The 11224-nt window shown below is 38.6% G+C and overlaps 1 non-coding gene across 1 annotated transcript; it reads left to right on the plus strand.

The window, feature by feature from the left end:
- The first annotated feature begins 10712 nt into the window (after window positions 1-10712).
- TRNAH-GUG (transfer RNA histidin (anticodon GUG)) lies at window positions 10713-10784 on the plus strand. Its single transcript has one exon. It is a non-coding gene; the product is annotated as a tRNA-His (tRNA).
- The last annotated feature ends 440 nt before the right edge of the window (window positions 10785-11224 follow it).

Consider the following 11224-nt stretch of genomic DNA (forward strand, 5'->3'; position numbering starts at 1 on the left):
ACTGAATAAAACAAAAATTCTGAAAGGAAAAATTGCTATTTCAGGGAATTTTTTTGTGTAATAATTTCATTCTATATGGGACCCAGATCACCATAAATCTGTGTTGCAATATACCGATATATTTCGTCTGCACCCTATAAAGGATATAAGAAAAGAAAAAAATTATATATGGGTAACTTTGAAATCTAACTTAAATGTTATTTTAAAACATATTTAACAAAAATATCACAAACTGTATTTCAGAGCCAATCCCATGGCTTGTGGGATATAATTTGATGGTTTTTTTGATTGCCTGGCTTTGATGTTTCCCAAAAGGCCTGCAGGGTATGGCTTTCAAGAAGTGACTCTTCCATAATCTTCTGAATAACATGTAAATGCTTATATTTTGTTAGCAGTTTGTTAGTAGTCATATTCCATACAGCAATACAGAATATGTTTAAAAATATTAAGAATGTAAGTTGCAGACATCTAAAAAGAAATTACACTCCTTACCTTTGCAGACATACAGGAATTTTTTAGATAGTGTAACTTAGGGTAGAATATATATAAAAAAATAGGTATGAAAAATCTGATTAAAAGTGCAATGACTTGCTTTGTCTTGTTTGTGCTCACTTACTGATGGTTCTTTAGTAGTTTCTATGCTGCAAAAATGGCATTTAGAGTGCTGGTAAAGATGATGAATTCACTATTATACACACTGCTATCATGGAGAAGGGAAAATAGGAAATAGTTACGCAGGCTGTAATCAAAATAAGGAAATTTAGTACATGCCCATGTGTGAGAAGATGCCTCCACTTAGAAAACATTTTAGAAATCAGCTCTGTCAGAGAGAGACAGTCATCCTGGTGAAGGAGCAGTGAGGAATCAACTTCCGTTTGAAGTTCCCATTTGTTTAAGCAGAAATTGTTAAGGGACTTCTGCTGTAGTTGGAAACCACACATTTAATATTTAAGTACATCAAAAAGTCACAGAATTGTGAAATCATAGAATTGTTTAAATTGGAAAAGACCTCCAAGACCATTTACTCCAAACATTAACCTGACACTGCCATGGCTGCCCTGTCCCCAAGTGCTGCAGCTACACGTCTTTTACAGACAGTCAGGGATCATAATTCTACCACTTCCCTCAGCAGCCTGTGACAATGATTGACAATCATTTCAGTGATTCATTTTTCCCTAATATGGGACCTAAAAATCTCCTGGTGCAACTTGAGGCCATTTATTCTTGTCCTGTCATTTGTTACCTGGGGGAAGAGACCAAGCCTGACCCAGCTACAACCTCCTTCCACATCCACTAATTGTAGAGAGCAATAAAGTCCTCTCTCAGCCTCTTTTTCTTCAGCCTAAATAACCCCAGCTCCCTCACAGAACTTGTGCTCCAAACCCTTCACCAGTTTCATTGCCTTTCTCTGGACTTGCTCTACAACTCCAGTGTCTTTTTTGTAGTGAAACTGGAAGAGGTCTGCAATTCTACAGGACTTGAAAACCTGTTTTCTAGTCTTTTAGCACCATTTCTTTTAAGAATCTGATCTGCTGCAAATGAGAGTAACCAGAAAATGTTGAATTTTTTTCCTGTCCATAGCAATGCTGTGGAATCTTGACCACAGCACTACTGCTGACTTGTGTTTCTGGAGATACTCTGGACCAGTGTCCTGCTTCATCACTGGCCAATGAAATTCTGCTTAGGATCCAGCCTGGAAGTCAAATCTGGTTTTCCCCGGTTAGTCACAGCATGCAATGTAAAGTTGCATCCTCATCTTCTTTGTGTTGGCTGTAGGAGTGCTCAACTACTCACCCATGATTTTAAAACCTGGTAGCTGTATGTTGGGACTAGTTTGAACAGTCGGAGCACATTCACAGCACACTTTTCAGGCTATGGTGTTCATCCAGTCTGCATATCACAGACAGTATGAGATTCAGACAAACTTATGGCAGTCAGACCAAGAAACATGTCATCCATCTATACCAGAAATTCATTATTGACAGATTTGGGAAAAAAGAAAAAAAGAAGGAAGGGTGGGAGGGTGGAAGGCAGGAAGGGAGAGAGAGAGAAGGAAGGAAGGGAGGAAGGGAGGAAGGAAGAAAGAGAAAGAAAGAAAGAAAGGAAAGAAAGGAAAGAAAGGAAAGAAAGGAAGAAAGGAAGAAAGGAAGAAAGGAAGAAAGGAAGAAAGGAAGAAAGGAAGAAAGGAAGAAAGGAAGAAGGAAGGAAGGAAGGAAGGAAGGAAGGAAGGAAGGAAGGAAGGAAGGAAGGAAGGAAGGAAGGAAGGAAGGAAGGAAGGAAGGAAGGAAGGAAGGAAGGAAGGAAGGAAGGAAGGAAGGAAGGAAGGAAGGAAGGAAGGAAGGAAGGAAGGAAGGAAGGAAGGAAGGAAGGAAGGAAGGAAGGAAGGAAGGAAGGAAGGAAGGAAGGAAGGAAGGAAGGAAGGAAGGAAGGAAGGAAGGAAGGAAGGAAGGAAGGAAGGAAGGAAGGAAGGAAGGAAGGAAGGAAGGAAGGAAGGAAGGAAGGAAGGAAGGAAGGAAGGAAGGAAGGAAGGAAGGAAGGAAGGAAGGAAGGAAGGAAGGAAGGAAGGAAGGAAAGAAAGAAAGAAAGAAAGAAAGAAAGAAAGAAAGAAAGAAAGAAAGAAAGAAAGAAAGAAAGAAAGAAAGAAAGAAAGAAAGAAAGAAAGAAAGAAAGAAAGAAAGAAAAGAAAGAAAGAAAGAAAGAAAGAAAGAAAGATCATCTGTGTTTATCCTATTTTCAGTACCCTTTTCTTCATACATTTGTTATGGCCTGCTACAGGACTGCAGCTAACATCCTGCTCCTCAGCTGTGTCACAACAAATCCATGCATAAATCCTACATCCATCTGTCCCATTTAGATACATATACACAAGTAAATGAAATCCTAGCAAAATCTGCTGCAATGATAAGTGAGGTAAATTGATACAATAACGTGAACATGTTTCAGTATTGACTCCCTCATTTTGAGTAATCCTCTGAATACATACTGGTTTACAGGATGAAATAAGTACATGAAATAATTAAGATAATAGGGAAAGAGAGAGTAATGGGGAGAGGGAGGACTAGAGAGTGAGTTGTAATGCATGAATTCACATTCCTTGAGACCTGGAAAAGACATGAACCTGTGTAGGGTCCACTATTCCATACTTCTTGATAGGAAGAAGAGATGATTTGCATCAGCAAAACTGACTCTTAGGAATCATCTTGTTTCATAACTTGAGAAAATTTTCTGTATGTTTAAGATGATTGCACTTAACTTTCAGGAATGATATAGAACTTGCAATTGAAAGGATAGATATTATCTAACCAAGGATCTGAAGGATCTAACGAAAGGATCTGAAAACTGGAGACATCCTCTGCCTGTTTCCGCTAAAAAAAAAAATCCCAGCTTCTTGATTGGAAATTCTGCTTGACTTAGGCTTTGATTTCTAACAACTTATTTACTTGAATTCAGCCTTGAGGACTCTACTGTCTCTCTTTACCCAGCCTTTAGTTTTGATGCTTTCTCTCTTTTGCTACAACATTATCACTTTCAGAGTGACTAAGAGCAGAACCATCACCTACTATTTTCTGATTATGTGACTAGAGCTCCCAGTTGTGCTTCACCTTGCAGGCAGCCCCTGTTCCCACGCAGTCAATGTTACTTTTAGTCCATGGTAGCTAGATTGTGAGGCACTCCAAGCTAAAATCCAACTGAGCTTGTAAATTTAGGCTGGAAATAGTCCCTCACAGGGTAATCTACTTCAGTGATTTAGTGGCCGACTGTATCCTACCCCTACATAGAAGGCACAAACAAATTTCCTTATGACTCATGGTGAAAGAAATATAAAGCAGTTCTCATAATAAGAAAAAGATTAATGAGATGGATATATATACCCTCAAGTCTGAGGGTAGCCGTGAGCTCATGAGCACTGACAGTGCACTGAAAATCTGACTAGCTAAGATTTACAGCCGCTTATAGCTGACGATGGGTAGCCCTGTGGCTCTGCTTCTTCCACTTGTGGAAACATGGTGCCGTTTGCTCTGCCAGAAAGGTGTATGGAGAATAACGCTCACCCTTGTTTTATGAGGAGGCTGCAGATAAATGCCATTAATGATAAACATATCTCAGAGCTTGTGCAGCTTGTCCCTGGAATACCTCCTGGTATACTCCAGGAGGCTATGGGCTGTTCCAGTTCTGATCTCGCAAAAAGGCTGATATTTTAACATCTTCATACTTTTTTTGAGTGTTTCAAGAAAGAGCTCATGGTAAACACAGAGTGATCAAATATCTGCTTTTGTTACTGAATGTTTAGTTGAAAACTCTTATGAAGACATGTTCTGTCTAAGGACCATTATCAAGCATAGGTCATATAACTTGTGAGACTGTAGCTCAGTTTTGTTGGTTTGGCTGCCTTGCTTATTACTGTCTCCTTGTAAGGAATTTCATTTGTCCTTCGATGTCTGCAAATGTCTGAGCTTGAATGTGAATGTGATTTATCTCTTAGCTTTTCTCTGGGTGTTTTTTCCAGACTTGCCTCTCATGCAAGATTACGTGCCCAGAAAGTGCTGCTATGTAGAAAGCTGAAACCACTGAGAGTAAGTTAAAATGCAGCATAGTGAAAAGGACTGGCAAATACTGGCTTAAAAAAGCATATCCTCTTTTTCTTTACCAGAAGAGAGAGAGTGGTGCTGAACAAACTATAAAACTGCCTAACAGTCATCCTCCATGTGGTGTGGTTTGCAGGTGTTTGGGAACACATGACAGTCTGCTGGCTTTAGATGAAAGTGTTTTGTTATGTTACAATAAAAAAAATGAAAACATTAGGAACACTATATGTACAAAAACCTTTCCTTGGATATACCTCAACTAATTTACTAAAAACTTACTTTAAATGGGAAATTGTGCTATGTCCTGTAAGAGTTTAAAAGAACATGTATCTGACAATAACAGAACATCCTGAGACCCTTTCCTATTCTCAGTCTATATTTGGAGGTACAGAGAAATTTTTCTCCCCTCCCAGGACATCAGCCCTGCACCCTTGAGGACAGGTTACTGATTGAATATCAAAGTACTAGTTAATGCTGCACCTCAGGCAAGCCACAGTGCACATTTTTATAATCTAAGTTGATTTACATGTTTTCCTTGAGTAATATACAAAAATTTTAAAGAGCAAAAATCACTTAAGAAAAAAAAATCCCACCCATAAGGATCATCATCTGTAGGAATACAATCTACATGAATATTCAGTAAGATGGAGAATTTTGCAAGAGGATAAAAGTTACAAAATGAAGGAACAACAGAAGACACACTCACTTGTACCAGAAACAGGCAGAATGAAATGCCAGTGCAGGTGTGGACTGCATATCAGGAGCACTGGACATCAGGGTAAGAAATTCCACTTGTGATGTAGACTTTGGAAGTTTGCTGTTCATCAGCAGAAGTGCGTCTGCTTTTTAGAATGTTGACCTGAGCACTCTGCTGGCTGTATCTTGTGCAAGTGGGGTGATTGGCAGCTGACTACAATTTTCTTATCATTGACACAGGAGCTGTGCTGTAAGGCTTATTGCACAACTATGCTTGGAACAAAGTAATGCTGATGGTATGGCATTTTGTTTCTTTGAAGATTTTAGCCATGTCACTTGCTCACTTTGGGCAGTATATCTCTATATTTAAATATATATGGCTGCAGAAGTAGCCAAACTGTGTTTGAGAATACTCTGTTTCTGTAAGCAGATAGAATTCTGGTGGAAGAATATTTTAATCATTTTATTCACTCTAGGCCTCTGGCTACCAAAAAGAGACTTGAAACCTGCAGGAAGGGAAAAGAACAATGGAAAAGAAAAACAAAATCATTAGAAGGGGGAGAAATTCATTCACAAAAAAGTTACATGATGTTGGCTAAAGGAAAAGAATAGATATTTCCATAGTCTTTTTTGACTTTTTTGAGTCAAAAATTGATTGTGGGAGTGCATGGTGAAAAATTACTGTACCATGAATGTATTTGAATTCTAAGAAAAATAGAAATCCCAAGACTACTCTTCTGTACTAGGACTCTTAGTGTAGGAGATTACACTCCTATGAAGGAAAAAAGAGCATTTGCCCTACTACTAGAAATAATATTAGGAAAAGAAAAGACAAGCCTACTTGCTGATGGCAAAGCTGTCTAACGAATTGCCAAAGAGTCCTTTCAGTCCGGGCTTTACTTCTAATGGGCTTTAATTGTATTTTCCATCTATACACAGACTAAAGTGAAGTTCTTTGCAGAATCTGCCTAAGAAAGTACTGTAGCCAAATGGCAAACATATATACAACACAGGAAATTCTTCTATATTCCTATATAATCCTGTTATGGTAATTCTAAGCTGCCTGAATTTACTCAGTCTTTCTGTCCTAGGCTCAACAAAATGACAGCCCTTTAAGCAGAAAGAGGAGCAGGTTCACCCTCTCCTGGAGATTTGGCTGCCTTTCTCTCTCCTTTGCTGTACACCCTTTGGTAGCTTTAAAGCCCATGCTTTATTGGAGGGGGTGAAAGCTGGACTCAGCTGAAAGCTGCCCCTGCAAGGCAGGAGATGCAGTATTGCTGAGTGGCATGTTGTCCTCATGCAGTATAAAGGGCTCTGCAGGGCTCACACAGACCTGTTCCTTGCAGGTCTGAGAAGAGGAGCACACCCTGCCTTTGGGAAGCTGGTTCAGTCCATACGGCTGGCATGCCCACACCAGGGGCTGGTGGTGAAAATGCTGAAAAATTTTCATGGATGTCATGAAAGGCAGTCAGCAAACATTTCAGCAGAAACTGCTTGAATGCCAGGCTATGCAACACTGAAATACTGCCAATCAGAACTGTCTATATACAGAACACTGTGACTTTATACTCTTCAAATTACATCATCCATCCAGAAGAGTACAGAAGACTTCCAGATGCTGGCCTGAATTGTTTACAATATTTAAATATAATTTCATGTCCCCTCCTTCTTTCATGTTCATTAAAAAATTGCAACCAGTGAGGATAGGAAATGTAAATACTGAGTAAGTTAACTCTGCAGTGAAAACTAAGAAGCGGCCATACCATGGCATTCACCCTTGACATGGGCATTGAATATGTCCATCTGGACATCAGAGCGCCAGAAGTGCATCAATTCTTCCTAGCAGCATCTCTGATCTGGGTGATGATTCTGCCTCCTACAAATGCTAAACTTTCATAGCATGTCCTTATTATTGCTGCATCAAAAACTTTAAAATTCTTTATGTTTTTAAGGACAAAGAACCTTAAGCAAAGTTTTTTAAGCCTGTAATAAGTTCTATTCTAGGTTTTACTGAGACAAATAAGTCATGCACATGTGGGGGATGGGTTTTCTTGCTTGAAGGCATCCATGACACCAAAGAAAGAAATGCCTGTAGAATTCTTTTTCTAAAACTAAAAAACAGTACTAAAAGAGACTTTTCACTTATATATCCCAAAATGTCTGGACAGGACAACTGCCTACTGTAAAATGGCAATAGTAATTTAAAAATACATATTCAGTATCCTGTTACAAACTGTGACAATTTAAACAAAGTAGTCTAAAAAAATTATTATGCCAGGTTTGGGTTTTGGCCTAGCACTCGTCAGTTCTATCATGTGGTCAGAACAAACATTTGAACTTCATGAAGTTACTCTGAGAGTCACAGAAATCAAGATTGTTACTCAAAATTATATAGAGCTTGTCTCTGATTTTTAAGGTTAAGAGAAATATAGCCTTTCTGGTAGAGACAGGCACAAAACAGGCTGAGAAACCCAGATATGTAATAGTAAGAAGAGGAGAGACCTGAACAGCTTCTCCTGTTTCCTCTGTGTATCTTGGGCTACTTGGCTCTCTGTGTGGCAGGGGTATGTCTGTCCCAAGTTTTTCTGTCAAGTCTTGGACATGTGATTCACTGAAAAGGCAAAAAAGCCAAAAAATTCCATGGCCTGATGTCAGGGACACTCAACTGGAACACAGGTTAGATGCCTGGAGGTTAGTCCTATTAAATATTTGCCTGTGCTAAAAGTAAATGGCAGCAGAGATTCATCCCACATTAATTAATCTGAAAAGTAAAGACTCTCACTTGGAAATGAGAGATTTGTATACTATTAGTATATATTTCAAATTCTCCTTCCAGACCTGCCCAAGTACCTGCTGGCTGCTGGGGTTAGTCTATGTGTCTTCAGATTACTCTTTTTTGTTTTTGACCAGAGTGCCTGCCCTGAACAAGGTAAATGTTCTATCCAAAGCTGACAAGTTAGCTGAAAAAGTAATTGCTTTGAAAGATTATCTTCTTATATTATGTTAGTAATAATTTCACAGCTGTCTTCTGAGCCTAAGGTAAAAAGGCTGAACTCAGGGGCAGAGAATTGCATGACTAACCAAATACTTCACAAAACATGCTTATGTGCACTAACATTCTTTCAGGACAAAATAGGATTCAGTAACAACATTTTACTAGTAGAAATGATGAAAAATAATAATGAATGCAAAAAAAATGAGATGTGTAGAGATTAAATGAAAAGGAGTACCAGTGTAGTACAAGTCATGAAATTATCATTTGTTATCCAGCGATTACTGCTCATTTTCTCATCTCAAAAATTGTGCGCTAATATCAAAGGTTTATGAATATAATTGTTATATTATATTCTCATGTATAGATAGATCTGAAATAAAAAATTGTACATCGAGTGACTCCAGCTTTGCAAAAAATACATTAGATGACATTGTAAACTTCATACAATAAGATGGAACTAGAAGTGGGATTTTTTGGTAGTTGTTTCTCTGACACTTGGATTTAAAATGTCATGTGATATTTTTTGATGGGAATCTAGCAAACCAGTTTCACTGCTGCAAAGCTAAAACATCCCTATGATTGTGATGGGAGGTAACACTATAGTGGGTCAATACATGTTCCAGAGTTTGCAAAAAGCCTGTCTCACTAGAACTACCAGTCTTTAAACCACATTTAAGATCTCCATAACCTCCTGATTATCATGTTATAAACTACTTCAAGGAGTCCTGCAGTAATTTTAACTCAATGCCCTTGCTTTGAAGGAGGATGCCATGGAGAAAAACTTATGTTTATTTGACTTCTGCCTTTAGAAGAAATCTGCATGTTCTGAGGCACTCATCCAAAACCTGAGGTGTTTGTTACTTCAGGACAGGTAACCAGTAATAACAAGATCTGAAATTAGAAAACCTAAAGTTATTTAAAGCCATACATATGGAAATGCAATAAATATTCTGACAGCTCTGCCTTCACAGGTCTATAATACCAAGAGAATTCAGAGAAGATACTACTGAACAATTTTTTTTCTAGGTTTGTTCACCTCCATAATGTTAAGCAAAACCATTTTTCTATCCTGTGAAAGGGTACGCTGACCCCTGAGTGAAAAATGCTATTCTGGTCACATTAAACCACTTGGGAAGGCTGAAGGGTGAATTACAGCAGTCAAAACCACCATTAGATGTCCCTTTTTCTCCAAGTGCCCCCACCAAACACCAGAAAGTGATGCTTTCTCCTTCTCTCCCACAGCTCCAGTGGCAGGGTGGACCTCCATGCAAGTGCAAGTGTTTTACCCTAAGACAGAGGCAGTGAGACCCCCTGCTCCTCAGGCAGAGCAGAACAGAGTCTGTTTAGTAAATTCACCTTTTAAACTCCCAGCCTCCTGTTTCTTTTGCACAGTCTACCTATGAATTATCCCACTGTGCAGACCTTCATCCAGAGTAAATACACATTTCACCATGCTGAAGACATATTAATAGTCTTGCATATTACAGTCTACTAAGCTTTTTTTGTATGTCTTTATCCTTCTTCAGAGATTCAGTGGGACATGTACCACTGCAGTGGTTGTGCTGCTGTGCTCTCCAAGGCAATTAAGCTGATAACGTTTTTTATTAAAACAATGAATATAACTGGAGAAGGTGAGCATGAAAAGCCCATTCTGCATTTACTGAACAGGAGTTGAATGCTTTGGAGTTTGCCCATTACTCTTTTTCCTCGTTATAATCTTTCTTTACATGTATGTAGCTTGATTTCTCATGCAGCTTTCATTTGAAAGAACTAGTAATTGTTTTGCTGTTCTGCCTATTTGAATGCTGTTTGCAGTCTTCTTGTCTCTGGATATCTGTAAAAGAGCCACTCAGAATCTCAGCTTCAGTATTACACTAATTGATAGTCTTTGTTCATAGAAACAAAGGCCTTACTCCCCTCAGACTTCATCTGTAGTGTTTGACCATTTTCTTTCACAGAGGTAATGTAAATTCTGTAAAATATGTCTTTTATGTTCTGTGCTCATAGCAGAGGCAAGGAAGATGATGTCAATCAGTGCAAACATTTACAGCAGAATCAATCAGGTTTAACTAATCAGTTAAACAGATTTTGATAATTTATTTAAATCTGTATCTTCTCTGTTGTCATGCCTTGCATTCCCCACTACTGATAAAATAGGAAAAACGTATCTCTGAAAAGGTTTTTAAGGGACAGGGGAAAGTATATTATAATAATCCCAAACCATTTTTTTTAGGCAATTCTGATAAACATGGGTTATTACAAGTAAGGTAAAATAAGTCTGGAAGCAATTTCAACATGATAATTAATTGTAAGAATGTTTAGACCAAACTGCTGCTAACACTCACTGTAAACTGCAGATGGCACCATTTATACGACATTTTAAAGAGCACCAGGGGAAAAAATGGCCCCTTTTAATTTGAGTTTTCTGATGGCTTGCCGTGATCGTATAGTGGTTAGTACTCTGCGTTGTGGCCGCAGCAACCTCGGTTCAAATCCGAGTCACGGCAGGGGATGATGTCTCTTTTGAAGAGATACAATTACAGATCGCATACCAAAAGTGATCTGTTAGTGATGTCTATGACTAAGATGAAAAAGTAATTAGGAACTGTGACTTTTACAAGAATGTTTTTCTAAAAGACTACATAGCATAAGTAAGTATTATTTCAGAAATCCTACTGCCAAGCGGGATTTTTTTTAATTTAAATTTTTATGGACACTGCGATAAACACAGTCTCATAGTAGCCATGGAATTTTTACTCATTACAGCTACTTAATGTCTGGACTGAGCCATGAAGCCTCTTTGGTTTTGATCTTCCCTAGTTTCTCGTGCTAATAAAACAATCAGCCTGGAAATCTGACAGTGGTAGATGTGGAAATCCTGCTTACCTTGGCCTGGACTGCTGCCAGCAGAAGGTCTTTGCTGGTGACAGAGAAGAGGAACAATCAC

This window comes from Poecile atricapillus, chromosome Z (assembly GCF_030490865.1).
Source record: "Poecile atricapillus isolate bPoeAtr1 chromosome Z, bPoeAtr1.hap1, whole genome shotgun sequence".
NCBI classification, from domain to species: domain Eukaryota; kingdom Metazoa; phylum Chordata; class Aves; order Passeriformes; family Paridae; genus Poecile; species Poecile atricapillus.